Source organism: Pelobates fuscus, chromosome 2, assembly GCF_036172605.1.
Source record: "Pelobates fuscus isolate aPelFus1 chromosome 2, aPelFus1.pri, whole genome shotgun sequence".
In the NCBI taxonomy this organism is placed as follows: domain Eukaryota; kingdom Metazoa; phylum Chordata; class Amphibia; order Anura; family Pelobatidae; genus Pelobates; species Pelobates fuscus.
In genome coordinates this window covers 286431556-286459012 of record NC_086318.1, presented here as the reverse complement: position 1 = coordinate 286459012, position 27457 = coordinate 286431556, and the positions used below count along the sequence as shown (strand labels likewise).

The 27457-nt window shown below is 42.0% G+C and overlaps 81 pseudogenes; all 81 read left to right on the top strand.

Moving 5' to 3' along the window:
• The first annotated feature begins 52 nt into the window (after window positions 1–52).
• On the top strand, window positions 53–161 carry LOC134589273 (5S ribosomal RNA; annotated as a pseudogene).
• A 134-nt stretch (window positions 162–295) lies between these two features.
• On the top strand, window positions 296–414 carry LOC134595954 (5S ribosomal RNA; annotated as a pseudogene).
• A 134-nt stretch (window positions 415–548) lies between these two features.
• Window positions 549–668, top strand: LOC134597125 (5S ribosomal RNA; annotated as a pseudogene).
• A 134-nt stretch (window positions 669–802) lies between these two features.
• LOC134597554 (5S ribosomal RNA) lies at window positions 803–921 on the top strand (annotated as a pseudogene).
• Window positions 922–1055: 134 nt separating this feature from the next.
• On the top strand, window positions 1056–1174 carry LOC134595217 (5S ribosomal RNA; annotated as a pseudogene).
• Window positions 1175–1308: 134 nt separating this feature from the next.
• Window positions 1309–1427, top strand: LOC134595434 (5S ribosomal RNA; annotated as a pseudogene).
• A 468-nt stretch (window positions 1428–1895) lies between these two features.
• On the top strand, window positions 1896–2015 carry LOC134597827 (5S ribosomal RNA; annotated as a pseudogene).
• A 134-nt stretch (window positions 2016–2149) lies between these two features.
• Window positions 2150–2268, top strand: LOC134596023 (5S ribosomal RNA; annotated as a pseudogene).
• Window positions 2269–2402: 134 nt separating this feature from the next.
• Window positions 2403–2521, top strand: LOC134597542 (5S ribosomal RNA; annotated as a pseudogene).
• Window positions 2522–2655: 134 nt separating this feature from the next.
• On the top strand, window positions 2656–2774 carry LOC134597838 (5S ribosomal RNA; annotated as a pseudogene).
• A 134-nt stretch (window positions 2775–2908) lies between these two features.
• LOC134595956 (5S ribosomal RNA) lies at window positions 2909–3027 on the top strand (annotated as a pseudogene).
• A 134-nt stretch (window positions 3028–3161) lies between these two features.
• LOC134588461 (5S ribosomal RNA) lies at window positions 3162–3280 on the top strand (annotated as a pseudogene).
• A 377-nt stretch (window positions 3281–3657) lies between these two features.
• Window positions 3658–3776, top strand: LOC134594277 (5S ribosomal RNA; annotated as a pseudogene).
• A 225-nt stretch (window positions 3777–4001) lies between these two features.
• Window positions 4002–4120, top strand: LOC134588760 (5S ribosomal RNA; annotated as a pseudogene).
• Window positions 4121–4254: 134 nt separating this feature from the next.
• Window positions 4255–4373, top strand: LOC134596623 (5S ribosomal RNA; annotated as a pseudogene).
• Window positions 4374–4986: 613 nt separating this feature from the next.
• Window positions 4987–5105, top strand: LOC134596943 (5S ribosomal RNA; annotated as a pseudogene).
• Window positions 5106–5224: 119 nt separating this feature from the next.
• On the top strand, window positions 5225–5333 carry LOC134589272 (5S ribosomal RNA; annotated as a pseudogene).
• A 468-nt stretch (window positions 5334–5801) lies between these two features.
• Window positions 5802–5921, top strand: LOC134588082 (5S ribosomal RNA; annotated as a pseudogene).
• A 134-nt stretch (window positions 5922–6055) lies between these two features.
• Window positions 6056–6174, top strand: LOC134596488 (5S ribosomal RNA; annotated as a pseudogene).
• A 377-nt stretch (window positions 6175–6551) lies between these two features.
• On the top strand, window positions 6552–6670 carry LOC134598290 (5S ribosomal RNA; annotated as a pseudogene).
• Window positions 6671–6804: 134 nt separating this feature from the next.
• Window positions 6805–6923, top strand: LOC134594731 (5S ribosomal RNA; annotated as a pseudogene).
• A 134-nt stretch (window positions 6924–7057) lies between these two features.
• Window positions 7058–7176, top strand: LOC134594618 (5S ribosomal RNA; annotated as a pseudogene).
• A 377-nt stretch (window positions 7177–7553) lies between these two features.
• On the top strand, window positions 7554–7672 carry LOC134588132 (5S ribosomal RNA; annotated as a pseudogene).
• A 134-nt stretch (window positions 7673–7806) lies between these two features.
• LOC134594410 (5S ribosomal RNA) lies at window positions 7807–7925 on the top strand (annotated as a pseudogene).
• A 134-nt stretch (window positions 7926–8059) lies between these two features.
• On the top strand, window positions 8060–8168 carry LOC134589270 (5S ribosomal RNA; annotated as a pseudogene).
• A 468-nt stretch (window positions 8169–8636) lies between these two features.
• Window positions 8637–8756, top strand: LOC134597826 (5S ribosomal RNA; annotated as a pseudogene).
• Window positions 8757–8890: 134 nt separating this feature from the next.
• Window positions 8891–9009, top strand: LOC134594311 (5S ribosomal RNA; annotated as a pseudogene).
• A 377-nt stretch (window positions 9010–9386) lies between these two features.
• LOC134588669 (5S ribosomal RNA) lies at window positions 9387–9505 on the top strand (annotated as a pseudogene).
• Window positions 9506–9639: 134 nt separating this feature from the next.
• On the top strand, window positions 9640–9758 carry LOC134594730 (5S ribosomal RNA; annotated as a pseudogene).
• Window positions 9759–9892: 134 nt separating this feature from the next.
• On the top strand, window positions 9893–10011 carry LOC134596225 (5S ribosomal RNA; annotated as a pseudogene).
• A 134-nt stretch (window positions 10012–10145) lies between these two features.
• LOC134589269 (5S ribosomal RNA) lies at window positions 10146–10254 on the top strand (annotated as a pseudogene).
• A 468-nt stretch (window positions 10255–10722) lies between these two features.
• Window positions 10723–10842, top strand: LOC134597824 (5S ribosomal RNA; annotated as a pseudogene).
• Window positions 10843–10976: 134 nt separating this feature from the next.
• On the top strand, window positions 10977–11095 carry LOC134594309 (5S ribosomal RNA; annotated as a pseudogene).
• A 377-nt stretch (window positions 11096–11472) lies between these two features.
• Window positions 11473–11591, top strand: LOC134598289 (5S ribosomal RNA; annotated as a pseudogene).
• Window positions 11592–11725: 134 nt separating this feature from the next.
• Window positions 11726–11844, top strand: LOC134594729 (5S ribosomal RNA; annotated as a pseudogene).
• Window positions 11845–11978: 134 nt separating this feature from the next.
• Window positions 11979–12097, top strand: LOC134596224 (5S ribosomal RNA; annotated as a pseudogene).
• Window positions 12098–12474: 377 nt separating this feature from the next.
• Window positions 12475–12593, top strand: LOC134597136 (5S ribosomal RNA; annotated as a pseudogene).
• Window positions 12594–12727: 134 nt separating this feature from the next.
• Window positions 12728–12846, top strand: LOC134590576 (5S ribosomal RNA; annotated as a pseudogene).
• Window positions 12847–12980: 134 nt separating this feature from the next.
• LOC134597892 (5S ribosomal RNA) lies at window positions 12981–13099 on the top strand (annotated as a pseudogene).
• Window positions 13100–13233: 134 nt separating this feature from the next.
• On the top strand, window positions 13234–13342 carry LOC134589268 (5S ribosomal RNA; annotated as a pseudogene).
• A 134-nt stretch (window positions 13343–13476) lies between these two features.
• Window positions 13477–13595, top strand: LOC134596231 (5S ribosomal RNA; annotated as a pseudogene).
• Window positions 13596–13729: 134 nt separating this feature from the next.
• LOC134595433 (5S ribosomal RNA) lies at window positions 13730–13848 on the top strand (annotated as a pseudogene).
• A 134-nt stretch (window positions 13849–13982) lies between these two features.
• LOC134596906 (5S ribosomal RNA) lies at window positions 13983–14101 on the top strand (annotated as a pseudogene).
• A 377-nt stretch (window positions 14102–14478) lies between these two features.
• On the top strand, window positions 14479–14597 carry LOC134594276 (5S ribosomal RNA; annotated as a pseudogene).
• A 225-nt stretch (window positions 14598–14822) lies between these two features.
• Window positions 14823–14941, top strand: LOC134598412 (5S ribosomal RNA; annotated as a pseudogene).
• Window positions 14942–15075: 134 nt separating this feature from the next.
• LOC134596622 (5S ribosomal RNA) lies at window positions 15076–15194 on the top strand (annotated as a pseudogene).
• A 613-nt stretch (window positions 15195–15807) lies between these two features.
• On the top strand, window positions 15808–15926 carry LOC134596942 (5S ribosomal RNA; annotated as a pseudogene).
• A 119-nt stretch (window positions 15927–16045) lies between these two features.
• On the top strand, window positions 16046–16154 carry LOC134589267 (5S ribosomal RNA; annotated as a pseudogene).
• A 620-nt stretch (window positions 16155–16774) lies between these two features.
• On the top strand, window positions 16775–16893 carry LOC134598288 (5S ribosomal RNA; annotated as a pseudogene).
• A 134-nt stretch (window positions 16894–17027) lies between these two features.
• LOC134594728 (5S ribosomal RNA) lies at window positions 17028–17146 on the top strand (annotated as a pseudogene).
• Window positions 17147–17280: 134 nt separating this feature from the next.
• Window positions 17281–17399, top strand: LOC134595844 (5S ribosomal RNA; annotated as a pseudogene).
• Window positions 17400–17776: 377 nt separating this feature from the next.
• Window positions 17777–17895, top strand: LOC134597900 (5S ribosomal RNA; annotated as a pseudogene).
• A 134-nt stretch (window positions 17896–18029) lies between these two features.
• On the top strand, window positions 18030–18148 carry LOC134595240 (5S ribosomal RNA; annotated as a pseudogene).
• Window positions 18149–18282: 134 nt separating this feature from the next.
• On the top strand, window positions 18283–18401 carry LOC134597891 (5S ribosomal RNA; annotated as a pseudogene).
• Window positions 18402–19113: 712 nt separating this feature from the next.
• LOC134596505 (5S ribosomal RNA) lies at window positions 19114–19232 on the top strand (annotated as a pseudogene).
• A 134-nt stretch (window positions 19233–19366) lies between these two features.
• On the top strand, window positions 19367–19486 carry LOC134597124 (5S ribosomal RNA; annotated as a pseudogene).
• A 134-nt stretch (window positions 19487–19620) lies between these two features.
• Window positions 19621–19739, top strand: LOC134597530 (5S ribosomal RNA; annotated as a pseudogene).
• Window positions 19740–19873: 134 nt separating this feature from the next.
• LOC134597220 (5S ribosomal RNA) lies at window positions 19874–19993 on the top strand (annotated as a pseudogene).
• Window positions 19994–20127: 134 nt separating this feature from the next.
• On the top strand, window positions 20128–20246 carry LOC134598004 (5S ribosomal RNA; annotated as a pseudogene).
• A 134-nt stretch (window positions 20247–20380) lies between these two features.
• Window positions 20381–20500, top strand: LOC134597123 (5S ribosomal RNA; annotated as a pseudogene).
• Window positions 20501–20634: 134 nt separating this feature from the next.
• LOC134594370 (5S ribosomal RNA) lies at window positions 20635–20753 on the top strand (annotated as a pseudogene).
• A 134-nt stretch (window positions 20754–20887) lies between these two features.
• Window positions 20888–21006, top strand: LOC134597224 (5S ribosomal RNA; annotated as a pseudogene).
• Window positions 21007–21322: 316 nt separating this feature from the next.
• LOC134597676 (5S ribosomal RNA) lies at window positions 21323–21441 on the top strand (annotated as a pseudogene).
• Window positions 21442–21666: 225 nt separating this feature from the next.
• LOC134589392 (5S ribosomal RNA) lies at window positions 21667–21784 on the top strand (annotated as a pseudogene).
• Window positions 21785–21918: 134 nt separating this feature from the next.
• Window positions 21919–22037, top strand: LOC134597706 (5S ribosomal RNA; annotated as a pseudogene).
• Window positions 22038–22262: 225 nt separating this feature from the next.
• Window positions 22263–22381, top strand: LOC134594592 (5S ribosomal RNA; annotated as a pseudogene).
• A 225-nt stretch (window positions 22382–22606) lies between these two features.
• LOC134588645 (5S ribosomal RNA) lies at window positions 22607–22725 on the top strand (annotated as a pseudogene).
• Window positions 22726–23041: 316 nt separating this feature from the next.
• On the top strand, window positions 23042–23160 carry LOC134589144 (5S ribosomal RNA; annotated as a pseudogene).
• Window positions 23161–23385: 225 nt separating this feature from the next.
• On the top strand, window positions 23386–23504 carry LOC134587987 (5S ribosomal RNA; annotated as a pseudogene).
• Window positions 23505–23729: 225 nt separating this feature from the next.
• LOC134595355 (5S ribosomal RNA) lies at window positions 23730–23848 on the top strand (annotated as a pseudogene).
• A 225-nt stretch (window positions 23849–24073) lies between these two features.
• LOC134589260 (5S ribosomal RNA) lies at window positions 24074–24192 on the top strand (annotated as a pseudogene).
• Window positions 24193–24660: 468 nt separating this feature from the next.
• LOC134587784 (5S ribosomal RNA) lies at window positions 24661–24779 on the top strand (annotated as a pseudogene).
• A 134-nt stretch (window positions 24780–24913) lies between these two features.
• Window positions 24914–25032, top strand: LOC134594513 (5S ribosomal RNA; annotated as a pseudogene).
• A 134-nt stretch (window positions 25033–25166) lies between these two features.
• Window positions 25167–25285, top strand: LOC134594554 (5S ribosomal RNA; annotated as a pseudogene).
• Window positions 25286–25419: 134 nt separating this feature from the next.
• LOC134594202 (5S ribosomal RNA) lies at window positions 25420–25538 on the top strand (annotated as a pseudogene).
• Window positions 25539–25672: 134 nt separating this feature from the next.
• On the top strand, window positions 25673–25791 carry LOC134597704 (5S ribosomal RNA; annotated as a pseudogene).
• A 468-nt stretch (window positions 25792–26259) lies between these two features.
• LOC134589266 (5S ribosomal RNA) lies at window positions 26260–26368 on the top strand (annotated as a pseudogene).
• A 134-nt stretch (window positions 26369–26502) lies between these two features.
• Window positions 26503–26621, top strand: LOC134595134 (5S ribosomal RNA; annotated as a pseudogene).
• A 134-nt stretch (window positions 26622–26755) lies between these two features.
• On the top strand, window positions 26756–26874 carry LOC134590565 (5S ribosomal RNA; annotated as a pseudogene).
• A 134-nt stretch (window positions 26875–27008) lies between these two features.
• Window positions 27009–27127, top strand: LOC134594536 (5S ribosomal RNA; annotated as a pseudogene).
• Window positions 27128–27261: 134 nt separating this feature from the next.
• Window positions 27262–27380, top strand: LOC134588413 (5S ribosomal RNA; annotated as a pseudogene).
• Window positions 27381–27457: the final 77 nt, after the last annotated feature.

Below are 27457 nucleotides of genomic sequence, written 5' to 3'. Positions count from 1 at the left end.
ACCAGAGTTTGATATTCTACCAACATTAGCGAGATTGCATTCTCTTAATTTCACTTACGGCCATACCAGTCTGAAAATGCCTGATCTCGGAAGCCATCCAGACTCGGGCCTGGTTAGTACTTGTATGGGAGACCAACTAGGAACCTCAGGTGCCGTAAGCTTTTGTTTATTTCTTTTTTGCATTATGATGTCATAATCAGACCACTTTTTTCCCTATCCAGAAGCATCTTGTCTTTTGTCGCAACCAGAGTTTGATATTCTACCAACATTAACGAGATCGCATTCTCTTAATTTCACTTACGGCCATACCAGTCTGAAAATGCCTGATCTCGTCAGATCTCGGAAGCCATCCAAACTTGGGCCTGGTTAGTACTTGTATGGGAGACCAACTAGGAACCTCAGGTGCTGTAAGCTTTTGTTTATTTCTTTTTTGCATTATGATGTCATAATCAGACCACTTTTTTCCCTATCCAGAAGCGTCTTGTCTTTTGTCGCAACCAGAGTTTGATATTCTACCAACATTAGCGAGATCGCATTCTCTTAATTTCACTTACGGCCATACCAGTCTGAAAATGCCTGATCTCGTCAGATCTCGTGAAGTCATCCAGACTCGGGCCTGGTTAGTACTTGTATGGGAGACCAACTAGGAACCTCAGGTGCCGTAAGCTTTTGTTTATTTCTTTTTTGCATTATGATGTCATAATCAGACCACTTTTTTCCCTATCCAGAAGCGTCTTGTCTTTTGTCGCAACCAGAGTTTGATATTCTACCAACATTAGCGAGATCGCATTCTCTTAATTTCACTTACGGCCATACCAGTCTGAAAATGCCTGATCTCGTCAGATCTCGGAAGCCATCCAGACTTGGGCCTGGTTAGTACTTGTATGGGAGACCAACTAGGAACCTCAGGTGCCGTAAGCTTTTGTTTATTTCTTTTTTGCATTATGATGTCATAATCAGACCACTTTTTTCCCTATCCAGAAGCGTCTTGTCTTTTGTCGCAACCAGAGTTTGATATTCTACCAACATTAGCGAGATCGCATTCTCTCAATTTCACTTACGGCCATACCAGTCTGAAAATGCCTGATCTCATCAGATCTTGGAAGCCATCCAGACTCGGGCCTGGTTAGTACTTGTATGGGAGACCAACTAGGAACCTCAGGTGCCGTAAGCTTTTGTTTATTTCTTTTTTGCATTATGATGTCATAATCAGACCACTTTTTTCCCTATCCAGAAGCGTCTTGTCTTTTGTCGCAACCAGAGTTTGATATTCTACCAACATTAGCGAGATCGCATTCTCTTAATTTCACTTACGGCCATACTAGTCTGAAAATGCCTGATCTCGTCAGATCTCGGAAGCCATCCAGACTCGGGCCTGGTTAGTACTTGTATGGGAGACCAACTAGGAACCTCAGGTGCCGTAAGCTTTTGTTTATTTCTTTTTTGCATTATGATGTCATAATCAGACCACTTTTTTCCCTATCCAGAAGCATCTTGTCTTTTGTCGCAACCAGAGTTTGATATTCTACCAACATTAACGAGATCGCATTCTCTTAATTTCACTTACGGCCATACCAGTCTGAAAATGCCAGATCTCGGAAGCCATCCAGACTTGGGCCTGGTTAGTACTTGTATGGGAGACCAACTAGGAACCTCAGGTGCTGTAAGCTTTTGTTTATTTCTTTTTTGCATTATGATGTCATAATCAGACCACTTTTTTCCCTATGGGAGACCAACTAGGAACCTCAGGTGCCGTAAGCTTTTGTTTATTTCTTTTTTGCATTATGATGTCATAATCAGACCACTTTTTTCCCTATCCAGAAGCGTCTTGTCTTTTGTCGCAACCAGAGTTTGATATTCTACCAACATTAGCGAGATCGCATTCTCTTAATTTCACTTACGGCCATACCAGTCTGAAAATGCCTGATCTCGTCAGATCTCGTGAAGCCATCCAGACTCGGGCCTGGTTAGTACTTGTATGGGAGACCAACTAGGAACCTCAGGTGCCGTAAGCTTTTGTTTATTTATTTTTTGCATTATGATGTCATAATCAGACCACTTTTTTCCCTATCCAGAAGCGTCTTGTCTTTTGTCGCAACCAGAGTTTGATATTCTACCAACATTAGCGAGATCGCATTCTTTTAATTTCACTTACGGCCATTCCAGTCTGAAAATGCCTGATCTCGTCAGATCTCGGAAGCCATCCAGACTCGGGCCTGGTTAGTACTTGTATGGGAGACCAACTAAGAACCTCAGGTGCCGTAAGCTTTTGTTTATTTCTTTTTTGCATTATGATGTCATAATCAGACCACTTTTTTCCCTATCCAGAAGCGTCTTGTCTTTTGTCGCAACCAGAGTTTGATATTCTACCAACATTAGCGAGATCGCATTCTCTTAATTTCACTTACGGCCATACCAGTCTGAAAATGCCTGATCTCGTCAGATCTCGGAAGCCATCCAGACTTGGGCCTGGTTAGTACTTGTATGGGAGACCAACTAGGAACCTCAGGTGCCGTAAGCTTTTGTTTATTTCTTTTTTGCATTATGATGTCATAATCAGACCACTTTTTTCCCTATCCAGAGGCGTCTTGTCTTTTGTCGCAACCAGAGTTTGATATTCTACCAACATTAGCGAGATCGCATTCTCTCAATTTAACTTACGGCCATACCAGTCTGAAAATGCCTGATCTCATCAGATCTTGGAAGCCATCCAGACTCGGGCCTGGTTAGTTCTTGTATGGGAGACCAACTAGGAACCTCAGGTGCCGTAAGCTTTTGTTTATTTCTTTTTTGCATTATGATGTCATAATCAGACCACTTTTTTCCCTATCGGGAAGCGTCTTGTCTTTTGTCGCAACCAGAGTTTGATATTCTACCAACATTAGCGAGATCGCATTCTCTTAATTTCACTTACGGCCATACTAGTCTGAAAATGCCTGATCTCGTCAGATCTCGGAAGCCATCCAGACTCGGGCCTGGTTAGTACTTGTATGGGAGACCAACTAGGAACCTCAGGTGCTGTAAGCTTTTGTTTATTTCTTTTTTGCATTATGATGTCATAATCAGACCACTTTTTTCCCTATCCAGAAGCGTCTTGTCTTTTGTTGCAACCAGAGTTTGATATTCTACCAACATTAGCGAGATCGCATTCTCTTAATTTCATTTACGGCCATACCAGTCTGAAAATGCCTGATCTCGTCAGATCTCGGAAGCCATCCAGACTCGTGTCTGGTTAGTACTTGTATGGGAGACCAACTAGGAACCTCAGGTGCCGTAAGCTTTTGTTTATTTCTTTTTTGCATTATGATGTCATAATCAGACCACTTTTTTCCCTATCCAGAAGAGTCTTGTCTTTTGTCGCAACCAGAGTTTGATATTCTACCAACATTAGCGAGATCGCATTCTCTTAATTTCACTTACGGCCATACCAGTCTGAAAATGCCTGATCTCGGAAGCCATCCAGACTCGGGTCTGGTTAGTACTTGTATGGGAGACCAACTAGGAACCTCAGGTGCCGTAAGCTTTTGTTTATTTCTTTTTTGCATTATGATGTCATAATCAGACCACTTTTTTCCCTATCCAGAAGCATCTTGTCTTTTGTCGCAACCAGAGTTTGATATTCTACCAACATTAACGAGATCGCATTCTCTTAATTTCACTTACGGCCATACCAGTCTGAAAATGCCTGATCTCGTCAGATCTCGGAAGCCATCCAGACTTGGGCCTGTTTAGTACTTGTATGGGAGACCAACTAGGAACCTCAGGTGCTGTAAGCTTTTGTTTATTTCTTTTTTGCATTATGATGTCATAATCAGACCACTTTTTTCCCTATGGGAGACCAACTAGGAACCTCAGGTGCCGTAAGCTTTTGTTTATTTCTTTTTTGCATTATGATGTCATAATCAGACCACTTTTTTCCCTATCCAGAAGCGTCTTGTCTTTTGTCGCAACCAGAGTTTGATATTCTACCAACATTAGCGAGATCGCATTCTCTTAATTTCACTTACGGCCATACCAGTCTGAAAATGCCTGATCTCGTCAGATCTCGGAAGCCATCCAGACTCGATCCTGGTTTGTACTTGTATGGGAGACCAACTAGGAACCTCAGGTGCTGTAAGCTTTTGTTTATTTCTTTTTTGCATTATGATGTCATAATCAGACCACTTTTTTCCCTATCCAGAAGCATCTTGTCTTTTGTCGCAACCAGAGTTTGATATTCTACCAACATTAGCGAGATCGCATTCTCTCAATTTCACTTACGGCCATACCAGTCTGAAAATGCCTGCTCTCATCAGATCTCGGAAGCCATCCAGACTCGGGCCTGGTTAGTACTTGTATGGGAGACCAACTAGGAACCTCAGGTGCCGTAAGCTTTTGTTTATTTCTTTTTTGCATTATGATGTCATAATCAGACCACTTTTTTCCCTATCCAGAAGCGTCTTGTCTTTTGTCGCAACCAGAGTTTGATATTCTACCAACATTAGCGAGATCGCATTCTCTTAATTTCACTTACGGCCATACCAGTCTGAAAATGCCAGATCTCGGAAACCATCCAGACTCGGGTCTGGTTAGTACTTGTATGGGAGACCAACTAGGAGCCTCAGGTGCCGTAAGCTTTTGTTTATTTCTTTTTTGCATTATGATGTCATAATCAGACCACTTTTTTCCCTATCCAGAAGCATCTTGTCTTTTGTCGCAACCAGAGTTTGATATTCTACCAACATTAGCGAGATTGCATTCTCTTAAATTCACTTACGGCCATACCAGTCTGAAAATGCCTGATCTCGTCAGATCTCGGGCCTGGTTAGTACTTGTATGGGAGACCAACTAGGACCCTCAGGTGCCGTAAGCTTTTGTTTATTTCTTTTTTGCATTATGATGTCATAATCAGACCACTTTTTTCCCTATCCAGAAGCATCTTGTCTTTTGTCGCAACCAGAGTTTGATATTCTACCAACATTAGCGAGATCGCATTCTCTTAATTTCACTTATGGCCATACCAGTCTGAAAATGCCTGATCTCGTCAGATCTCGGAAGCCATCCAGACTCGGGTCTGGTTAGTACTTGTATGGGAGACCAACTAGGAACCTCAGGTGCCGTAAGCTTTTGCATTATGATGTCATAATCAGACCACTTTTTTCCCTATCCAGAAGAGTCTTGTCTTTTGTCGCAACCAGAGTTTGATATTCTACCAACATTAGCGAGATCGCATTCTCTTAATTTCACTTACGGCCATACCAGTCTGAAAATGCCTGATCTCGGAAGCCATCCAGACTCGGGCCTGGTTAGTACTTGTATGGGAGACCAACTAGGAACCTCAGGTGCCGTAAGCTTTTGTTTATTTCTTTTTTGCATTATGATGTCATAATCAGACCACTTTTTCCCCTATCCAGAAGCATCTTGTCTTTTGTCGCAACCAGAGTTTGATATTCTACCAACATTAACGAGATCGCATTCTCTTAATTTCACTTACGGCCATACCAGTCTGAAAATGCCAGATCTCGGAAGCCATCCAGACTTGGGCCTGGTTAGTACTTGTATGGGAGACCAACTAAGAACCTCAGGTGCTGTAAGCTTTTGTTTATTTCTTTTTTGCATTATGATGTCATAATCAGACCACTTTTTTCCCTATGGGAGACCAACTAGGAACCTCAGGTGCCGTAAGCTTTTGTTTATTTCTTTTTTGCATTATGATGTCATAATCAGACCACTTTTTTCCCTATCCAGAAGCGTCTTGTCTTTTGTCGCAACCAGAGTTTGATATTCTACCAACATTAGCGAGATCGCATTCTCTTAATTTCACTTATGGCCATACCAGTCTGAAAATGCCTGATCTCGTCAGATCTCGTGAAGACATCCAGACTCGGGCCTGGTTAGTACTTGTATGGGAGACCAACTAGGAACCTCAGGTGCCGTAAGCTTTTGTTTATTTCTTTTTTGCATTATGATGTCATAATCAGACCACTTTTTTCCCTATCCAGAAGCATCTTGTCTTTTGTCGCAACCAGAGTTTGATATTCTACCAACATTAGCGAGATCGCATTCTCTTAATTTCACTTATGGCCATACCAGTCTGAAAATGCCTGATCTCGTCAGATTTCGGAAGCCATCCAGACTTGGGCCTGGTTAGTACTTGTATGGGAGACCAACTAGGAACCTCAGGTGCCGTAAGCTTTTGTTTATTTCTTTTTTGCATTATGATGTCATAATCAGACCACTTTTTTCCCTATCCAGAAGCGTCTTGTCTTTTGTCGCAACCAGAGTTTGATATTCTACCAACATTAGCGAGATCGCATTCTCTTAATTTCACTTACGGCCATACCAGTCTGAAAATGCCAGATCTCGGAAGCCATCCAGACTCGGGTCTGGTTAGTACTTGTATGGGAGACCAACTAGGAGCCTCAGGTGCCGTAAGCTTTTGTTTATTTCTTTTTTGCATTATGATGTCATAATCAGACCACTTTTTTCCCTATCCAGAAGCATCTTGTCTTTTGTCGCAACCAGAGTTTGATATTCTACCAACATTAGCGAGATCGCATTCTCTTAATTTCACTTACGGCCATACCAGTCTGAAAATGCCTGATCTCGTCAGATCTCTGAAGTCATCCAGACTCGGGTCTGGTTAGTACTTGTATGGGAGACCAACTAGAAACCTCAGGTGCTGTAAGCTTTTTTTTATTTCTTTTTTGCATTATGATGTCATAATCAGACCACTTTTTTCCCTATCCAGAAGCGTCTTGTCTTTTGTCGCAACCAGAGTTTGATATTCTACCAACATTAGCGAGATCGCATTCTCTTAATTTCACTTATGGCCATACCAGTCTGAAAATGCCTGATCTCGTCAGATCTCGGAAGCCATCCAGACTTGGGCCTGGTTAGTACTTGTATGGGAGACCAATTAGGAACCTCAGGTGCCGTAAGCTTTTGTTTATTTCTTTTTTGCATTATGATGTCATAATCAGACCACTTTTTTCCCTATCCAGAAGCGTCTTGTCTTTTGTCGCAACCAGAGTTTGATATTCTACCAACATTAGCGAGATCGCATTCTCTCAATTTAACTTACGGCCATACCAGTCTGAAAATGCCTGATCTCATCAGATCTCGGAAGCCATCCAGACTTGGGCCTGGTTAGTACTTGTATGGGAGACCAACTAGGAACCCCAGGTGCCGTAAGCTTTTGTTTATTTCTTTTTTGCATTATGATGTCATAATCAGACCACTTTTTTCCCTATCCAGAAGCGTCTTGTCTTTTGTCGCAACCAGAGTTTGATATTCTACCAACATTAGCGAGATCGCATTCTCTTAATTTCACTTACGGCCATACCAGTCTGAAAATGCCAGATCTCGGAAGCCATCCAGACTCGGGTCTGGTTAGTACTTGTATGGGAGACCAACTAGGAGCCTCAGGTGCCGTAAGCTTTTGTTTATTTCTTTTTTGCATTATGATGTCATAATCAGACCACTTTTTTCCATATCCAGAAGCATCTTGTCTTTTGTCGCAACCAGAGTTTGATATTCTACCAACATTAGCGAGATCGCATTCTCTTAACTTCACTTACGGCCATACCAGTCTGAAATTGCTTGATCTCGTCAGATCTCTGAAGCCATCCAGACTCGGGTCTGGTTAGTACTTGTATGGGAGACCAACTAGGAACCTCAGGTGCTGTAAGCTTTTTTTTATTTCTTTTTTGCATTATGATGTCATAATCAGACCACTTTTTTCCCTATCCAGAAGCGTCTTGTCTTTTGTCGCAACCAGAGTTTGATATTCTACCAACATTAGCGAGATCGCATTCACTTAATTTCACTTACGGCCATACCAGTCTGAAAATGCCTGATCTCGTCAGATCTCGGAAGCCATCCAGACTCGGGCCTGTTTAGTACTTGTATGGGAGACCAACTAGGAACCTCAGGTGCCGTAAGCTTTTGTTTATTTATTTTTTGCATTATGATGTCATAATCAGACCACTTTTTTCCCTATCCAGAAGCATCTTGTCTTTTGTCGCAACCAGAGTTTGATATTCTACCAACATTAGCGAGATCGCATTCTCTTAATTTCACTTACGGCCATACCAGTCTGAAAATGCCTGATCTCGGAAGCCATCCAGACTCGGGCCTGGTTAGTACTTGTATGGGAGACCAACTAGGAACCTCAGGTGCCGTAAGCTTTTGTTTATTTCTTTTTTGCATTATGATGTCATAATCAGACCACTTTTTTCCCTATCCAGAAGCATCTTGTCTTTTGTCGCAACCAGAGTTTGATATTCTACCAACATTAACGAGATCGCATTCTCTTAATTTCACTTACGGCCATACCAGTCTGAAAATGCCAGATCTCGGAAGCCATCCAGACTTGGGCCTGGTTAGTACTTGTATGGGAGACCAACTAAGAACCTCAGGTGCTGTAAGCTTTTGTTTATTTCTTTTTTGCATTATGATGTCATAATCAGACCACTTTTTTCCCTATGGGAGACCAACTAGGAACCTCAGGTGCCGTAAGCTTTTGTTTATTTCTTTTTTGCATTATGATGTCATAATCAGACCACTTTTTTCCCTATCCAGAAGCGTCTTGTCTTTTGTCGCAACCAGAGTTTGATATTCTACCAACATTAGCGAGATCGCATTCTCTTAATTTCACTTACGGCCATACCAGTCTGAAAATGCCTGATCTCGTCAGATCTCGTGAAGCCATCCAGACTCGGGCCTGGTTAGTACTTGTATGGGAGACCAACTAGGAACCTCAGGTGCCGTAAGCTTTTGTTTATTTCTTTTTTGCATTATGATGTCATAATCAGACCACTTTTTTCCCTATCCAGAAGCATCTTGTCTTTTGTCGCAACCAGAGTTTGATATTCTACCAACATTAGCGAGATCGCATTCTCTTAATTTCACTTATGGCCATACCAGTCTGAAAATGCCTGATCTCGTCAGATCTCGGAAGCCATCCAGACTTGGGCCTGGTTAGTACTTGTATGGGAGACCAACTAGGAACCTCAGGTGCCGTAAGCTTTTGTTTATTTCTTTTTTGCATTATGATGTCATAATCAGACCACTTTTTTCCCTATCCAGAAGCGTCTTGTCTTTTGTCGCAACCAGAGTTTGATATTCTACCAACATTAGCGAGATCGCATTCTCTTAATTTCACTTACGGCCATACCAGTCTGAAAATGCCAGATCTCGGAAGCCATCCAGACTCGGGTCTGGTTAGTACTTGTATGGGAGACCAACTAGGAGCCTCAGGTGCCGTAAGCTTTTGTTTATTTCTTTTTTGCATTATGATGTCATAATCAGACCACTTTTTTCCCTATCCAGAAGCATCTTGTCTTTTGTCGCAACCAGAGTTTGATATTCTACCAACATTAGCGAGATCGCATTCTCTTAATTTCACTTACGGCCATACCAGTCTGAAAATGCGTGATCTCGTCAGATCTCTGAAGTCATCCAGACTCGGGTCTGGTTAGTACTTGTATGGGAGACCAACTAGAAACCTCAGGTGCTGTAAGCTTTTTTTTATTTCTTTTTTGCATTATGATGTCATAATCAGACCACTTTTTTCCCTATCCAGAAGCGTCTTGTCTTTTGTCGCAACCAGAGTTTGATATTCTACCAACATTAGCGAGATCGCATTCTCTTAATTTCACTTATGGCCATACCAGTCTGAAAATGCCTGATCTCGTCAGATCTCGGAAGCCATCCAGACTTGGGCCTGGTTAGTACTTGTATGGGAGACCAATTAGGAACCTCAGGTGCCGTAAGCTTTTGTTTATTTCTTTTTTGCATTATGATGTCATAATCAGACCACTTTTTTCCCTATCCAGAAGCGTCTTGTCTTTTGTCGCAACCAGAGTTTGATATTCTACCAACATTAGCGAGATCGCATTCTCTCAATTTAACTTACGGCCATACCAGTCTGAAAATGCCTGATCTCATCAGATCTCGGAAGCCATCCAGACTCGGGCCTGGTTAGTACTTGTATGGGAGACAAACTAGGAACCCCAGGTGCCGTAAGCTTTTGTTTATTTCTTTTTTGCATTATGATGTCATAATCAGACAACTTTTTTCCCTATCCAGAAGCATCTTGTCTTTTGTCGCAACCAGAGTTTGATATTCTACCAACATTAGCGAGATCGCATTCTCTTAATTTCACTTACGGCCATACCAGTCTGAAAATGCCTGATCTCGGAAGCCATCCAGACTCGGGCCTGGTTAGTACTTGTATGGGAGACCAACTAGGAACCTCAGGTGCCGTAAGCTTTTGTTTATTTCTTTTTTGCATTATGATGTCATAATCAGACCACTTTTTTCCCTATCCAGAAGCATCTTGTCTTTTGTCGCAACCAGAGTTTGACATTCTACCAACATTAACGAGATCGCATTCTCTTAATTTCACTTACGGCCATACCAGTCTGAAAATGCCAGATCTCGGAAGCCATCCAGACTTGGGCCTGGTTAGTACTTGTATGGGAGACCAACTAAGAACCTCAGGTGCTGTAAGCTTTTGTTTATTTCTTTTTTGCATTATGATGTCATAATCAGACCACTTTTTTCCCTATGGGAGACCAACTAGGAACCTCAGGTGCCGTAAGCTTTTGTTTATTTCTTTTTTGCATTATGATGTCATAATCAGACCACTTTTTTCCCTATCCAGAAGCGTCTTGTCTTTTGTCGCAACCAGAGTTTGATATTCTACCAACATTAGCGAGATCGCATTCTCTTAATTTCACTTACGGCCATACCAGTCTGAAAATGCCTGATCTCGTCAGATCTCGTGAAGCCATCCAGACTCGGGCCTGGTTAGTACTTGTATGGGAGACCAACTAGGAACCTCAGGTGCCGTAAGCTTTTGTTTATTTCTTTTTTGCATTATGATGTCATAATCAGACCACTTTTTTCCCTATCCAGAAGCATCTTGTCTTTTGTCGCAACCAGAGTTTGATATTCTACCAACATTAGCGAGATCGCATTCTCTTAATTTCACTTATGGCCATACCAGTCTGAAAATGCCTGATCTCGTCAGATCTCGGAAGCCATCCAGACTTGGGCCTGGTTAGTACTTGTATGGGAGACCAACTAGGAACCTCAGGTGCCGTAAGCTTTTGTTTATTTCTTTTTTGCATTATGATGTCATAATCAGACCACTTTTTTCCCTATCCAGAAGCGTCTTGTCTTTTGTCGCAACCAGAGTTTGATATTCTACCAACATTAGCGAGATCGCATTCTCTTAATTTCACTTACGGCCATACCAGTCTGAAAATGCCAGATCTCGGAAGCCATCCAGACTCGGGTCTGGTTAGTACTTGTATGGGAGACCAACTAGGAGCCTCAGGTGCCGTAAGCTTTTGTTTATTTCTTTTTTGCATTATGATGTCATAATCAGACCACTTTTTTCCCTATCCAGAAGCATCTTGTCTTTTGTCGCAACCAGAGTTTGATATTCTACCAACATTAGCGAGATCGCATTCTCTTAATTTCACTTACGGCCATACCAGTCTGAAAATGCCTGATCTCGTCAGATCTCTGAAGTCATCCAGACTCGGGTCTGGTTAGTACTTGTATGGGAGACCAACTAGAAACCTCAGGTGCTGTAAGCTTTTTTTTATTTCTTTTTTGCATTATGAAGTCATAATCAGACCACTTTTTTCCCTATCCAGAAGCGTCTTGTCTTTTGTCGCAACCAGAGTTTGATATTCTACCAACATTAGCGAGATCGCATTCTCTTAATTTCACTTATGGCCATACCAGTCTGAAAATGCCTGATCTCGTCAGATCTCGGAAGCCATCCAGACTTGGGCCTGGTTAGTACTTGTATGGGAGACCAATTAGGAACCTCAGGTGCCGTAAGCTTTTGTTTATTTCTTTTTTGCATTATGATGTCATAATCAGACCACTTTTTTCCCTATCCAGAAGCGTCTTGTCTTTTGTCGCAACCAGAGTTTGATATTCTACCAACATTAGCGAGATCGCATTCTCTCAATTTAACTTACGGCCATACCAGTCTGAAAATGCCTGATCTCATCAGATCTCGGAAGCCATCCAGACTCGGGCCTGGTTAGTACTTGTATGGGAGACAAACTAGGAACCCCAGGTGCCGTAAGCTTTTGTTTATTTCTTTTTTGCATTATGATGTCATAATCAGACCACTTTTTTCCCTATCCAGAAGCGTCTTGTCTTTTGTCGCAACCAGAGTTTGATATTCTACCAACATTAGCGAGATCGCATTCTCTTAATTTCACTTACGGCCATACCAGTCTGAAAATGCCAGATCTCGGAAGCCATCCAGACTCGGGTCTGGTTAGTACTTGTATGGGAGACCAACTAGGAGCCTCAGGTGCCGTAAGCTTTTGTTTATTTCTTTTTTGCATTATGATGTCATAATCAGACCACTTTTTTCCCTATCCAGAAGCATCTTGTCTTTTGTCGCAACCAGAGTTTGATATTCTACCAACATTAGCGAGATCGCATTCTCTTAATTTCACTTACGGCCATACCAGTCTGAAAATGCCTGATCTCGTCAGATCTCTGAAGCCATCCAGACTCGGGTCTGGTTAGTACTTGTATGGGAGACCAACTAGGAACCTCAGGTGCTGTAAGCTTTTTTTTATTTCTTTTTTGCATTATGATGTCATAATCAGACCACTTTTTTCCCTATCCAGAAGCGTCTTGTCTTTTGTCGCAACCAGAGTTTGATATTCTACCAACATTAGCGAGATCGCATTCTCTTAATTTCACTTACGGCCATACCAGTCTGAAAATGCCTGATCTCGTCAGATCTCGGAAGCCATCCAGACTCGGGCCTGGTTAGTACTTGTATGGGAGACCAACTAGGAACCTCAGGTGCCGTAAGCTTTTGTTTATTTCTTTTTTGCATTATGATGTCATAATCAGACCACTTTTTTCCCTATCCAGAAGCATCTTATCTTTTGTCGCAACCAGAGTTTGATATTCTACCAACATTAGCGAGATCGCATTCTCTTAATTTCACTTATGGCCATACCAGTCTGAAAATGCCTGATCTCGTCAGATCTCGGAAGCCATCCAGACTCGGGTCTGGTTAGTACTTGTATGGGAGACCAACTAGGAACCTCAGGTGCCGTGAGCTTTTGTTTATTTCTTTTTTGCATTATGATGTCATAATCAGACCACTTTTTTCCCTATCCAGAAGAGTCTTGTCTTTTGTCGCAACCAGAGTTTGATATTCTACCAACATTAGCGAGATCGCATTCTCTTAATTTCACTTACGGCCATACCAGTCTGAAAATGCCTGATCTCGGAAGCCATCCAGACTCGGGCCTGGTTAGTACTTGTATGGGAGACCAACTAGGAACCTCAGGTGCCGTAAGCTTTTGTTTATTTCTTTTTTGCATTATGATGTCATAATCAGACCACTTTTTTCCCTATCCAGAAGCATCTTGTCTTTTGTCGCAACCAGAGTTTGATATTCTACCAACATTAACGAGATCGCATTCTCTTAATTTCATTTACGGCCATACCAGTCTGAAAATGCCTGATCTCATCAGATCTTGGAAGCCATCCAGACTCGGGCCTGGTTAGTACTTGTATGGGAGACCAACTAGGAACCTCAGGTGCCGTAAGCTTTTGTTTATTTCTTTTTTGCATTATGATGTCATAATCAGACCACTTTTTTCCCTATCGGGAAGCGTCTTGTCTTTTGTCGCAACCAGAGTTTGATATTCTACCAACATTAGCGAGATCGCATTCTCTTAATTTCACTTACGGCCATACTAGTCTGAAAATGCCTGATCTCGTCAGATCTCGGAAGCCATCCAGACTCGGGCCTGGTTAGTACTTGTATGGGAGACCAACTAGGAACCTCAGGTGCCGTAAGCTTTTGTTTATTTCTTTTTTGCATTATGATGTCATAATCAGACCACTTTTTTCCCTATCCAGAAGCGTCTTGTCTTTTGTTGCAACCAGAGTTTGATATTCTACCAACATTAGCGAGATCGCATTCTCTTAATTTCATTTACGGCCATACCAGTCTGAAAATGCCTGATCTCGTCAGATCTCGGAAGCCATCCAGACTCGGGTCTGGTTAGTACTTGTATGGGAGACCAACTAGGAACCTCAGGTGCCGTAAGCTTTTGTTTATTTCTTTTTTGCATTATGATGTCATAATCAGACCACTTTTTTCCCTATCCAGAAGAGTCTTGTCTTTTGTCGCAACCAGAGTTTGATATTCTACCAACATTAGCGAGATCGCATTCTCTTAATTTCACTTACGGCCATACCAGTCTGAAAATGCCTGATCTCGGAAGCCATCCAGACTCGGGTCTGGTTAGTACTTGTATGGGAGACCAACTAGGAACCTCAGGTGCCGTAAGCTTTTGTTTATTTCTTTTTTGCATTATGATGTCATAATCAGACCACTTTTTTCCCTATCCAGAAGCATCTTGTCTTTTGTCGCAACCAGAGTTTGATATTCTACCAACATTAACGAGATCGCATTCTCTTAATTTCACTTACGGCCATACCAGTCTGAAAATGCCTGATCTCGTCAGATCTCGGAAGCCATCCAGACTTGGGCCTGTTTAGTACTTGTATGGGAGACCAACTAGGAACCTCAGGTGCTGTAAGCTTTTGTTTATTTCTTTTTTGCATTATGATGTCATAATCAGACCACTTTTTTCCCTATGGGAGACCAACTAGGAACCTCAGGTGCCGTAAGCTTTTGTTTATTTCTTTTTTGCATTATGATGTCATAATCAGACCACTTTTTTCCCTATCCAGAAGCGTCTTGTCTTTTGTCGCAACCAGAGTTTGATATTCTACCAACATTAGCGAGATCGCATTCTCTTAATTTCACTTACGGCCATACCAGTCTGAAAATGCCTGATCTCGTCAGATCTCGGAAGCCATCCAGACTCGAGCCTGGTTTGTACTTGTATGGGAGACCAACTAGGAACCTCAGGTGCTGTAAGCTTTTGTTTATTTCTTTTTTGCATTATGATGTCATAATCAGACCACTTTTTTCCCTATCCAGAAGCATCTTGTCTTTTGTCGCAACCAGAGTTTGATATTCTACCAACATTAGCGAGATCGCATTCTCTCAATTTCACTTACGGCCATACCAGTCTGAAAATGCCTGCTCTCATCAGATCTCGGAAGCCATCCAGACTCGGGCCTGGTTAGTACTTGTATGGGAGACCAACTAGGAACCTCAGGTGCCGTAAGCTTTTGTTTATTTCTTTTTTGCATTATGATGTCATAATCAGACCACTTTTTTCCCTATCCAGAAGCGTCTTGTCTTTTGTCGCAACCAGAGTTTGATATTCTACCAACATTAGCGAGATCGCATTCTCTTAATTTCACTTACGGCCATACCAGTCTGAAAATGCCAGATCTCGGAAGCCATCCAGACTCGGGTCTGGTTAGTACTTGTATGGGAGACCAACTAGGAGCCTCAGGTGCCGTAAGCTTTTGTTTATTTCTTTTTTGCATTATGATGTCATAATCAGACCACTTTTTTCCCTATCCAGAAGCATCTTGTCTTTTGTCGCAACCAGAGTTTGATATTCTACCAACATTAGCGAGATTGCATTCTCTTAAATTCACTTACGGCCATACCAGTCTGAAAATGCCTGATCTCGTCAGATCTCGGGCCTGGTTAGTACTTGTATGGGAGACCAACTAGGAACCTCAGGTGCCGTAAGCTTTTGTTTATTTCTTTTTTGCATTATGATGTCATAATCAGACCACTTTTTTCCCTATCCAGAAGCATCTTGTCTTTTGTCGCAACCAGAGTTTGATATTCTACCAACATTAGCGAGATCGCATTCTCTTAATTTCACTTATGGCCATACCAGTCTGAAAATGCCTGATCTCGTCAGATCTCGGAAGCCATCCAGACTCGGGTCTGGTTAGTACTTGTATGGGAGACCAACTAGGAACCTCAGGTGCCGTAAGCTTTTGCATTATGATGTCATAATCAGACCACTTTTTTCCCTATCCAGAAGAGTCTTGTCTTTTGTCGCAACCAGAGTTTGATATTCTACCAACATTAGCGAGATCGCATTCTCTTAATTTCACTTACGGCCATACCAGTCTGAAAATGCCTGATCTCGGAAGCCATCCAGACTCGGGCCTGGTTAGTACTTGTATGGGAGACCAACTAGGAACCTCAGGTGCCGTAAGCTTTTGTTTATTTCTTTTTTGCATTATGATGTCATAATCAGACCACTTTTTTCCCTATCCAGAAGCATCTTGTCTTTTGTCGCAACCAGAGTTTGATATTCTACCAACATTAGCGAGATCGCATTCTCTTAATTTCACTTATGGCCATGCCAGTCTGAAAATGCCAGATCTCGGAAGCCATCCAGACTTGGGCCTGGTTAGTACTTGTATGGGAGACCAACTAGGAACCTCAGGTGCCGTAAGCTTTTGTTTATTTCTTTTTTGCATTATGATGTCATAATCAGACCACTTTTTTCCCTATCCAGAAGCGTCTTGTCTTTTGTCGCAACCAGAGTTTGATATTCTACCAACATTAGCGAGATCGCATTCTCTTAATTTCACTTACGGCCATACCAGTCTGAAAATGCCAGATCTCGGAAGCCATCCAGACTCGGGTCTGGTTAGTACTTGTATGGGAGACCAACTAGGAGCCTCAGGTGCCGTAAGCTTTTGTTTATTTCTTTTTTGCATTATGATGTCATAATCAGACCACTTTTTTCCCTATCCAGAAGCATCTTGTCTTTTGTCGCAACCAGAGTTTGATATTCTACCAACATTAGCGAGATCGCATTCTCTTAATTTTACTTACGGCCATACCAGTCTGAAAATGCCTGATCTCGTCAGATCTCTGAAGTCATCCAGACTCGGGTCTGGTTAGTACTTGTATGGGAGACCAACTAGAAACCTCAGGTGCTGTAAGCTTTTTTTTATTTCTTTTTTGCATTATGATGTCATAATCAGACCACTTTTTTCCCTATCCAGAAGCGTCTTGTCTTTTGTCGCAACCAGAGTTTGATATTCTACCAACATTAGCGAGATCGCATTCTCTTAATTTCACTTATGGCCATACCAGTCTGAAAATGCCTGATCTCGTCAGATCTCGGAAGCCATCCAGACTTGGGCCTGGTTAGTACTTGTATGGGAGACCAATTAGGAACCTCAGGTGCCGTAAGCTTTTGTTTATTTCTTTTTTGCATTATGATGTCATAATCAGACCACTTTTTTCCCTATCCAGAAGCGTCTTGTCTTTTGTCGCAACCAGAGTTTGATATTCTACCAACATTAGCGAGATCGCATTCTCTCAATTTAACTTACGGCCATACCAGTCTGAAAATGCCTGATCTCATCAGATCTCGGAAGCCATCCAGACTCGGGCCTGGTTAGTACTTGTATGGGAGACCAACTAGGAACCTCAGGTGCCGTAAGCTTTTGTTTATTTCTTTTTTGCATTATGATGTCATAATCAGACCACTTTTTTCCCTATCCAGAAGCGTCTTGTCTTTTGTCGCAACCAGAGTTTGATATTCTACCAACATTAGCGAGATCGCATTCTCTTAATTTCACTTACGGCCATACCAGTCTGAAAATGCCAGATCTCGGAAGCCATCCAGACTCGGGTCTGGTTAGTACTTGTATGGGAGACCAACTAGGAGCCTCAGGTGCCGTAAGCTTTTGTTTATTTCTTTTTTGCATTATGATGTCATAATCAGACCACTTTTTTCCCTATCCAGAAGCATCTTGTCTTTTGTCGCAACCAGAGTTTGATATTCTACCAACATTAGCGAGATCGCATTCTCTTAATTTCACTTATGGCCATACCAGTCTGAAAATGCCTGATCTCGTCAGATCTCTGAAGCCATCCAGACTCGGGTCTGGTTAGTACTTGTATGGGAGACCAACTAGGAACCTCAGGTGCTGTAAGCTTTTTTTTATTTCTTTTTTGCATTATGATGTCATAATCAGACCACTTTTTTCCCTATCCAGAAGCGTCTTGTCTTTTGTCGCAACCAGAGTTTGATATTCTACCAACATTAGCGAGATCGCATTCTCTTAATTTCACTTACGGCCATACCAGTCTGAAAATGCCTGATCTCGTCAGATCTCGGAAGCCATCCAGACTCGGGCTTGGTTAGTACTTGTATGGGAGACCAACTAGGAACCTCAGGTGCCGTAAGCTTTTGTTTATTTCTTTTTTGCATTATGATGTCATAATCAGACCACTTTTTTCCCTATCCAGAAGCATCTTGTCTTTTGTCGCAACCAGAGTTTGATATTCTACCAACATTAGCGAGATCGCATTCTCTTAATTTCACTTATGGCCATACCAGTCTGAAAATGCCTGATCTCGTCAGATCTCGGAAGCCATCCAGACTCGGGTCTGGTTAGTACTTGTATGGGAGACCAACTAGGAACCTCAGGTGCCGTGAGCTTTTGTTTATTTCTTTTTTGCATTATGATGTCATAATCAGACCACTTTTTTCCCTATCCAGAAGAGTCTTGTCTTTTGTCGCAACCAGAGTTTGATATTCTACCAACATTAGCGAGATCGCATTCTCTTAATTTCACTTACGGCCATACCAGTCTGAAAATGCCTGATCTCGGAAGCCATCCAGACTCGGGCCTGGTTAGTACTTGTATGGGAGACCAACTAGGAACCTCAGGTGCCTTAAGCTTTTGTTTATTTCTTTTTTGCATTATGATGTCATAATCAGACCACTTTTTTCCCTATCCAGAAGCATCTTGTCTTTTGTCGCAACCAGAGTTTGATATTCTAAAAAACATTAACGAGATCGCATTCTCTTAATTTCACTTACGGCCATACCAGTCTGAAAATGCCAGATCTCGGAAGCCATCCAGACTTGGGCCTGGTTAGTACTTGTATGGGAGACCAACTAGGAACCTCAGGTGCTGTAAGCTTTTGTTTATTTCTTTTTTGCATTATGATGTCATAATCAGACCACTTTTTTCCCTATGGGAGACCAACTAGGAACCTCAGGTGCCGTAAGCTTTTGTTTATTTCTTTTTTGCATTATGATGTCATAATCAGACCACTTTTTTCCCTATCCAGAAGCGTCTTGTCTTTTGTCGCAACCAGAGTTTGATATTCTACCAACATTAGCGAGATCGCATTCTTTTAATTTCACTTATGGCCATTCCAGTCTGAAAATGCCTGATCTCGTCAGATCTCGGAAGCCATCCAGACTCGGGCCTGGTTAGTACTTGTATGGGAGACCAACTAGGAACCTCAGGTGCCGTAAGCTTTTGTTTATTTCTTTTTTGCATTATGATGTCATAATCAGACCACTTTTTTCCCTATCCAGAAGCATCTTGTCTTTTGTCGCAACCAGAGTTTGATATTCTACCAACATTAGCGAGATCGCATTCTCTTAATTTCACTTACGGCCATACCAGTCTGAAAATGCCTGATCTCGTCAGATCTCGTGAAGTCATCCAGACTCGGGCCTGGTTAGTACTTGTATGGGAGACCAACTAGGAACCTCAGGTGCCGTAAGCTTTTGTTTATTTCTTTTTTGCATTATGATGTCATAATCAGACCACTTTTTTCCCTATCCAGAAGCGTCTTGTCTTTTGTCGCAACCAGAGTTTGATATTCTACCAACATTAGCGAGATCGCATTCTCTTAATTTCACTTACGGCCATACCAGTCTGAAAATGCCTGATCTCGTCAGATCTCGGAAGCCATCCAGACTTGGGCCTGGTTAGTACTTGTATGGGAGACCAACTAGGAACCTCAGGTGCCGTAAGCTTTTGTTTATTTCTTTTTTGCATTATGATGTCATAATCAGACCACTTTTTTCCCTATCCAGAAGCGTCTTGTCTTTTGTCGCAACCAGAGTTTGATATTCTACCAACATTAGCGAGATCGCATTCTCTCAATTTAACTTACGGCCATACCAGTCTGAAAATGCCTGATCTCATCAGATCTCGTGAAGCCATCCAGACTCGGGCCTGGTTAGTACTTGTATGGGAGACCAACTAGGAACCTCAGGTGCCGTAAGCTTTTGTTTATTTCTTTTTTGCATTATGATGTCATAATCAGACCACTTTTTTCCCTATCCAGAAGCGTCTTGTCTTTTGTCGCAACCAGAGTTTGATATTCTACCAACATTAGCGAGATCGCATTCTTTTAATTTCACTTACAGCCATTCCAGTCTGAAAATGCCTGATCTCGTCAGATCTCGGAAGCCATCCAGACTCGGGCCTGGTTAGTACTTGTATGGGAGACCAACTAGGAACCTCAGGTGCCGTAAGCTTTTGTTTATTTCTTTTTTGCATTATGATGTCATAATCAGACCACTTTTTTCCCTATCCAGAAGCATCTTGTCTTTTGTCGAAACCAGAGTTTGATATTCTACCAACATTAGCGAGATCGCATTCTCTTAATTTCACTTACGGCCATACCAGTCTGAAAATGCCTGATCTCGTCAGATCTCGTGAAGTCATCCAGACTCGGGCCTGGTTAGTACTTGTATGGGAGACCAACTAGGAACCTCAGGTGCCGTAAGCTTTTGTTTATTTCTTTTTTGCATTATGATGTCATAATCAGACCACTTTTTTCCCTATCCAGAAGCGTCTTGTCTTTTGTCGCAACCAGAGTTTGATATTCTACCAACATTAGCGAGATCGCATTCTCTTAATTTTACTTACGGCTATACCAGTCTGAAAATGCCTGATCTCGTCAGATCTCGGAAGCCATCCAGACTTGGGCCTGGTTAGTACTTGTATGGGAGACCAACTAGGAACCTCAGGTGCCGTAAGCTTTTGTTTATTTCTTTTTTGCATTATGATGTCATAATCAGACCACTTTTTTCCCTATCCAGAAGCGTCTTGTCTTTTGTCGCAACCAGAGATTGATATTCTACCAACATTAGCGAGATCGCATTCTCTTAATTTCACTTACGGCCATACCAGTCTGAAAATGCCTGATCTCGTCCGATCTCGGAAGCCATCCAGACTCGGGCCTGGTTAGTACTTGTATGGGAGAACAACTAGGAACCTCAGGTGCCGTAAGCTTTTGTTTATTTCTTTTTTGCATTATGATGTCATAGTCAGACCACTTTTTTCCCTATGGGAGACCAACTAGGAACCTCAGGTGCCGTAAGCTTTTGTTTATTTCTTTTTTGCATTATGATGTCATAATCAGACCACTTTTTTCCCTATGGGAGACCAACTAGGAACCTCAGGTGCCGTAAGCTTTTGTTTATTTCTTTTTTGCATTATGATGTCATAATCAGACCACTTTTTTCCCTATCCAGAAGCATCTTGTCTTTTGTCGCAACCAGAGTTTGATATTCTACCAACATTAACGAGATCGCATTCTCTGAATTTGCCTTACGGCCATACCAGTCTGAAAATGCCTGATCTTGTCAGATCTCGGAAGCCATCCAGACTTGGACCTGGTTAGTACTTGTATGGGAGACCAACTAGGAACCTCAGGTGCCGTAAGCTTTTGTTTATTTAATTTTTGCATTATGATGTCATAATCAGACCACTTTTTTCCCTATGGGAGACCAACTAGGAACCTCAGGTGCCGTAAGCTTTTGTTTATTTCTTTTTTGCATTATGATGTCATAATCAGACCACTTTTTTCCCTATCCAGAAGCGTCTTGTCTTTTGTCGCAACCAGAGTTTGATATTCTACCAACATTAGTGAGATCGCATTCTCTCAATTTAACTTAGGCCATACCAGTCTGAAAATGCCTGATCTCATCAGATCTCGGAAGCCATCCAGACTCGGGCCTGGTTAGTACTTGTATGGGAGACCAACTAGGAACCAAAGGTGCCGTAAGCTTTTGTTTATTTCTTTTTTGCATTATGATGTCATAATCAGACCACTTTTTTCCCTATCCAGAAGCGTCTTGTCTTTTGTCGCAACCAGAGTTTGATATTCTACCAACATTAGCGAGATTGCATTCTCTTAATTTCACTTACGGCCATACCAATCTGAAAATGCTTGATCTCGTCAGATCTCGGAAGCCATCCAGACTCGGGCCTGGTTAGTACTTGTATGGGAGACCAACTAGGAACTTCAGGTGCCGTAAGCTTTTGTTTATTTCTTTTTTGCATTATGATGTCATAATCAGACCACTTTTTTCCCTATGGGAGACCAACTAGGAACCTCAGGTGCCGTAAGCTTTTGTTTATTTCTTTTTTGCATTATGATGTCATAATCAGACCACTTTTTTCCCTATCCAGAAGCGTCTTGTCTTTTGTCGCAACCAGAGTTTGATATTCTACCAACATTAGCGAGATCGCATTCTCTTAATTTCCCTTACGGCCATACCAGTCTGAAAATGCCTGATCTCGTCAGATCTCGGAAGCCATCCAGACTCGGGCCTGGTTAGTACTTGTATGGGAGACCAACTAGGAACCTCAGGTGCCGTAAGCTTTTGTTTATTTCTTTTTTGCATTATGATGTCATAATCAGACCACTTTTTTCCCTATGGGAGACCAACTAGGAACCTCAGGTGCCGTAAGCTTTTGTTTATTTCTTTTTTGCATTATGATGTCATAATCAGACCACTTTTTTCCCTATCCAGAAGCGTCTTGTCTTTTGTCGCAACCAGAGTTTGATATTCTACCAACATTAGCGAGATCGCATTCTCTTAATTTCACTTACGGCCATACCAGTCTGAAAATGCCTGATCTCGTCAGATCGCGGAAGCCATCCAGACTCGGGCCTGGTTAGTACTTGTATGGGAGAACAACTAGGAACCTCAGGTGCCGTAAGCTTTTGTTTATTACTTTTTTGCATTATGATGTCATAATCAGACCACTTTTTTCCCTATGGGAGACCAACTAGGAACCTCAGGTGCCGTAAGCTTTTGTTTATTTCTTTTTTGCATTATGATGTCATAATCAGACCACTTTTTTCCCTATGGGAGACCAACTAGGAACCTCAGGTGCCGTAAGCTTTTGTTTATTTCTTTTTTGCATTATGATGTCATAATCAGACCACTTTTTTCCCTATCCAGAAGCATCTTGTCTTTTGTTGCAACCAGAGTTTGATATTCTACCAACATTAACGAGATCGCATTCTCTGAATTTCCCTTACGGCCATACCAGTCTGAAAATGCCTGATCTTGTCAAATCTTGGAAGCCATCCAGACTTGGACCTGGTTAGTACTTGTATGGGAGACCAACTAGGAACCTCAGGTGCCGTAAGCTTTTGTTTATTTAATTTTTGCATTATGATGTCATAATCAGACCACTTTTTTCCCTATGGGAGACCAACTAGGAACCTCAGGTGCCGTAAGCTTTTGTTTATTTCTTTTTTGCATTATGATGTCATAATCAGACCACTTTTTTCCCTATCCAGAAGCGTCTTGTCTTTTGTCGCAACCAGAGTTTGATATTCTACCAACATTAGCGAGATTGCATTCTCTTAATTTCACTTACGGCCATACCAATCTGAAAATGCCTGATCTTGTCAGATCTCGGAAGCCATCCAGACTCGGGCCTGGTTAGTACTTGTATGGGAGACCAACTAGGAACCTCAGGTGCCGTAAGCTTTTGTTTATTTCTTTTTTGCATTATGATGTCATAATCAGACCACTTTTTTCCCTATGGGAGACCAACTAGGAACCTCAGGTGCCGTAAGCTTTTGTTTATTTCTTTTTTGCATTATGATGTCATAATCAGACCACTTTTTTCCCTATCCAGAAGCGTCTTGTCTTTTGTCGCAACCAGAGTTTGATATTCTACCAACATTAGCGAGATCGCATTCTCTGAATTTAACTTACGGCCATACCAGTCTGAAAATGCCTGATCTCGTCAGATCTCGGAAGCCCTCCAGACTTGGGCCTGATTAGTACTTGTATGGGAGACCAACTAGGAACCTCAGGTGCCGTAAGCTTTTGTTTATTTCTTTTTTGCATTATGATGTCATAATCAGACCACTTTTTTCCCTATGGGAGACCAACTAGGAACCTCAGGTGCCGTAAGCTTTTGTTTATTTCTTTTTTGCATTATGATGTCATAATCAGACCACTTTTTTCCCTATCCAGAAGCGTCTTGTCTTTTGTCGCAACCAGAGTTTGATATTCTACCAACATTAGCGAGATTGCATTCTCTTAATTTCATTTACGGCCATACCAGTCTGAAAATGCCTGATCTCGTCAGATCTCAGAAGCCATCCAGACTCGGGCCTGGTTAGTACTTGTATGGGAGACCAACTAGGAACCTCAGGTGCCGTAAGCTTTTGTTTATTTCTTTTTTGCATTATGATGTCATAATCAGACCACTTTTTTCCCTATGGGAGACCAACTAGGAACCTCAGGTGCCGTAAGCTTTTGTTTATTTCTTTTTTGCATTATGATGTCATAATCAGACCACTTTTTTCCCTGTCCAGAAGCGTCTTGTCTTTTGTCGCAACCAGAGTTTGATATTCTACCAACATTAGCGAGATCGCATTCTCTTAGTTTCCCTTACGGCCATACCAGTCTGAAAATGCCAGATCTCGGAAGCCATCCAGACTCGGGCCTGGTTAGTACTTGTATGGGAGACCAACTAGGAACCTCAGGTGCCGTAAGCTTTTGTTTATTTCTTTTTTGCATTATGATGTCATAATCAGACCACGTTTTTCCCTATCCAGAAGCGTCTTGTCTTTTGTCGCAACCAGAGTTTGATATTCTACCAACATTAGCGAGATCGCATTCTCTTAATTTCACTTACGGCCATACCAGTCTGAAAATGGCTGATCTCGTCAGCTCTCGGAAGCCATCCAGACTCGGGCCTGGTTAGTACTTGTATGGGAGACCAACTAGGAACCTCAGGTGCCGTAAGCTTTTGTTTATTTCTTTTTTGCATTATGATGTCATAATCAGACCACTTTTTTCCCTATCCAGAAGCGTCTTGTCTTTTGTCGCAACCAGAGTTTGATATTCTACCAACATTAGCGAGATCGCATTCTCTTAATTTCACTTACGGCCATACCAGTCTGAAAATGCCTGATCTCATCAGATCTCGGAAGCCATCCAGACTCGGGCTTGGTTAGTACTTGTATGGGAGACCAACTAGGAACCTCAGGTGCCGTAAGCTTTTGTTTATTTCCTTTTTGCATTATGATGTCATAATCAGACCACTTTTTTCCCTATCCAGAAGCGTCTTGTCTTTTGTCGCAACCAGAGTTTGATATTCTACCAACATTAGCGAGATCGCATTCTCTTAATTTCACTTACGGCCATACCAGTCTGAAAATGCCTGATCTCGTCAGATCTCAGAAGCCATCCAGACTCGGGCCTGGTTAGTACTTGTATGGGAGACCAACTAGGAACCTCAGGTGCCGTAAGCTCTTGTTTATTTCTTTTTTGCATTATGATGTCATAATCAGACCACTTTTTTCCCTATCCAGAAGCATCTTGTCTTTTGTCGCAACCAGAGTTTGATATTCTACCAACATTAACGAGATCGCATTCTCTTAATTTCGCTTACGGCCATACCAGTCTGAAAATGCCTGATCTCGTCAGATCTCGGAAACCATCCAGACTCGGGTCTGGTTAGTACTTGTATGGGAGACCAACTAGGAACCTCAGGTGCCGTAAGCTTTTGTTTATTTCTTTTTTGCATTATGATGTCATAATCAGACCACTTTTTTCCCTATCCAGAAGCGTCTTGTCTTTTGTCGCAACCAGAGTTTGATATTCTACCAACATTAGCGAGATCGCATTCTCTTAATTTCACTTACGGCCATACCAGTCTGAAAATGCCTGATCTCGTCAGATCTCAGAAGCCATTTAGACTCAGGCCTGGTTAGTACTTGTATGGGAGACCAACTAGGAACCTCAGGTGCCGTAAGCGTTTGTTTATTTCTTTTTTGCATTATGATGTCATAATCAGACCACTTTTTTCCCTATGGGAGACCAACTAGGAACCTCAGGTGCCGTAAGCTTTTGTTTATTTCTTTTTTGCATTATGATGTCATAATCAGACCACTTTTTTCCCTGTCCAGAAGCGTCTTGTCTTTTGTCGCAACCAGAGTTTGATATTCTACCAACATTAGCGAGATGGCATTCTCGTAATTTCCCTTACGGCCATACCAGTCTGAAAATGCCAGATCTCGGAAGCCATCCAGACTCGGGCCTGGTTAGTACTTGTATGGGAGACCAACTACGAACCTCAGGTGCCGTAAGCTTTTGTTTATTTCTTTTTTGCATTATGATGTCATAATCAGACCACTTTTTTCCCTATCCAGAAGCGTCTTGTCTTTTGTCGCAACCAGAGTTTGATATTCTACCAACATTAGCGAGATCGCATTCTCTTAATTTCACTTACGGCCATACCAGTCTGAAAATGCCTGATCTCGGAAGCCATCCAGACTCGGGCCTGGTTAGTACTTGTATGGGAGACCAACTAGGAACCTCAGGTGCCGTAAGCTTTTGTTTATTTCTTTTTTGCATTATGATGTCATAATCAGACCACTTTTTTCCCTATCCAGAAGCGTCTTGTCTTTTGTCGCAACCAGAGTTTGATATTCTACCAACATTAGCGAGATCGCATTCTCTTAATTTCGCTTACGGCCATACCAGTCTGTAAATGCCTGATCTCGTCAGCTCTCGGAAGCCATCCAGACTCGGGCCTGGTTAGTACTTGTATGGGAGACCAACTAGGAACCTCAGGTGCCGTAAGCTTTTGTTTATTTCTTTTTTGCATTATGATGTCATAATCAGACCACTTTTTTCCCTATCCAGAAGCGTCTTGTCTTTTGTCGCAACCAGAGTTTGATATTCTACCAACATTAGCGAGATCGCATTCTCTTAATTTCACTTACGGCCATACCAGTCTGAAAATGCCTGATCTCGTCAGATCTCGGAAGCCATCCAGACTCGGGCCTGGTTAGTACTTGTATGGGAGACCAACTAGGAACCTCAGGTGCCGTAAGCTTTTGTTTATTTCTTTTTTGCATTATGATGTCATAATCAGACCACTTTTTTCCCTATCCAGAAGCGTCTTGTCTTTTGTCGCAACCAGAGTTTGATATTCTACCAACATTAGCGAGATCGCATTCTCTTGATTTCGCTTACGGCAATACCAGTCTGAAAATGCCTGGTCTCATCAGATCTCGGAAGCCATCCAGACTCGGGCCTGGTTAGTACTTGTATGGGAGACCAACTAGGAACCTCAGGTGCCGTAAGCTTTTGTTTATTTCTTTTTTGCATTATGATGTCATAATCAGACCACTTTTTTCCCTATCCAGAAGCGTCTTGTCTTTTGTCGCAACCAGAGTTTGATATTCTACCAACATTAGCGAGATCGCATTCTCGTAATTTCACTTACGTCCATACCAGTCTGAAAATGCCTGATTTCATCAGATCTCGGAAGCCATCCAGACTCGGGCCTGGTTAGTACTTGTATGGGAGACCAACTAGGTACCTCAGGTGCCGTAAGCTTTTGTTTATTTCTTTTTTGCATTATGATGTCATAATCAGACCACTTTTTTCCCTATGGGAGACCAACTAGGAACCTC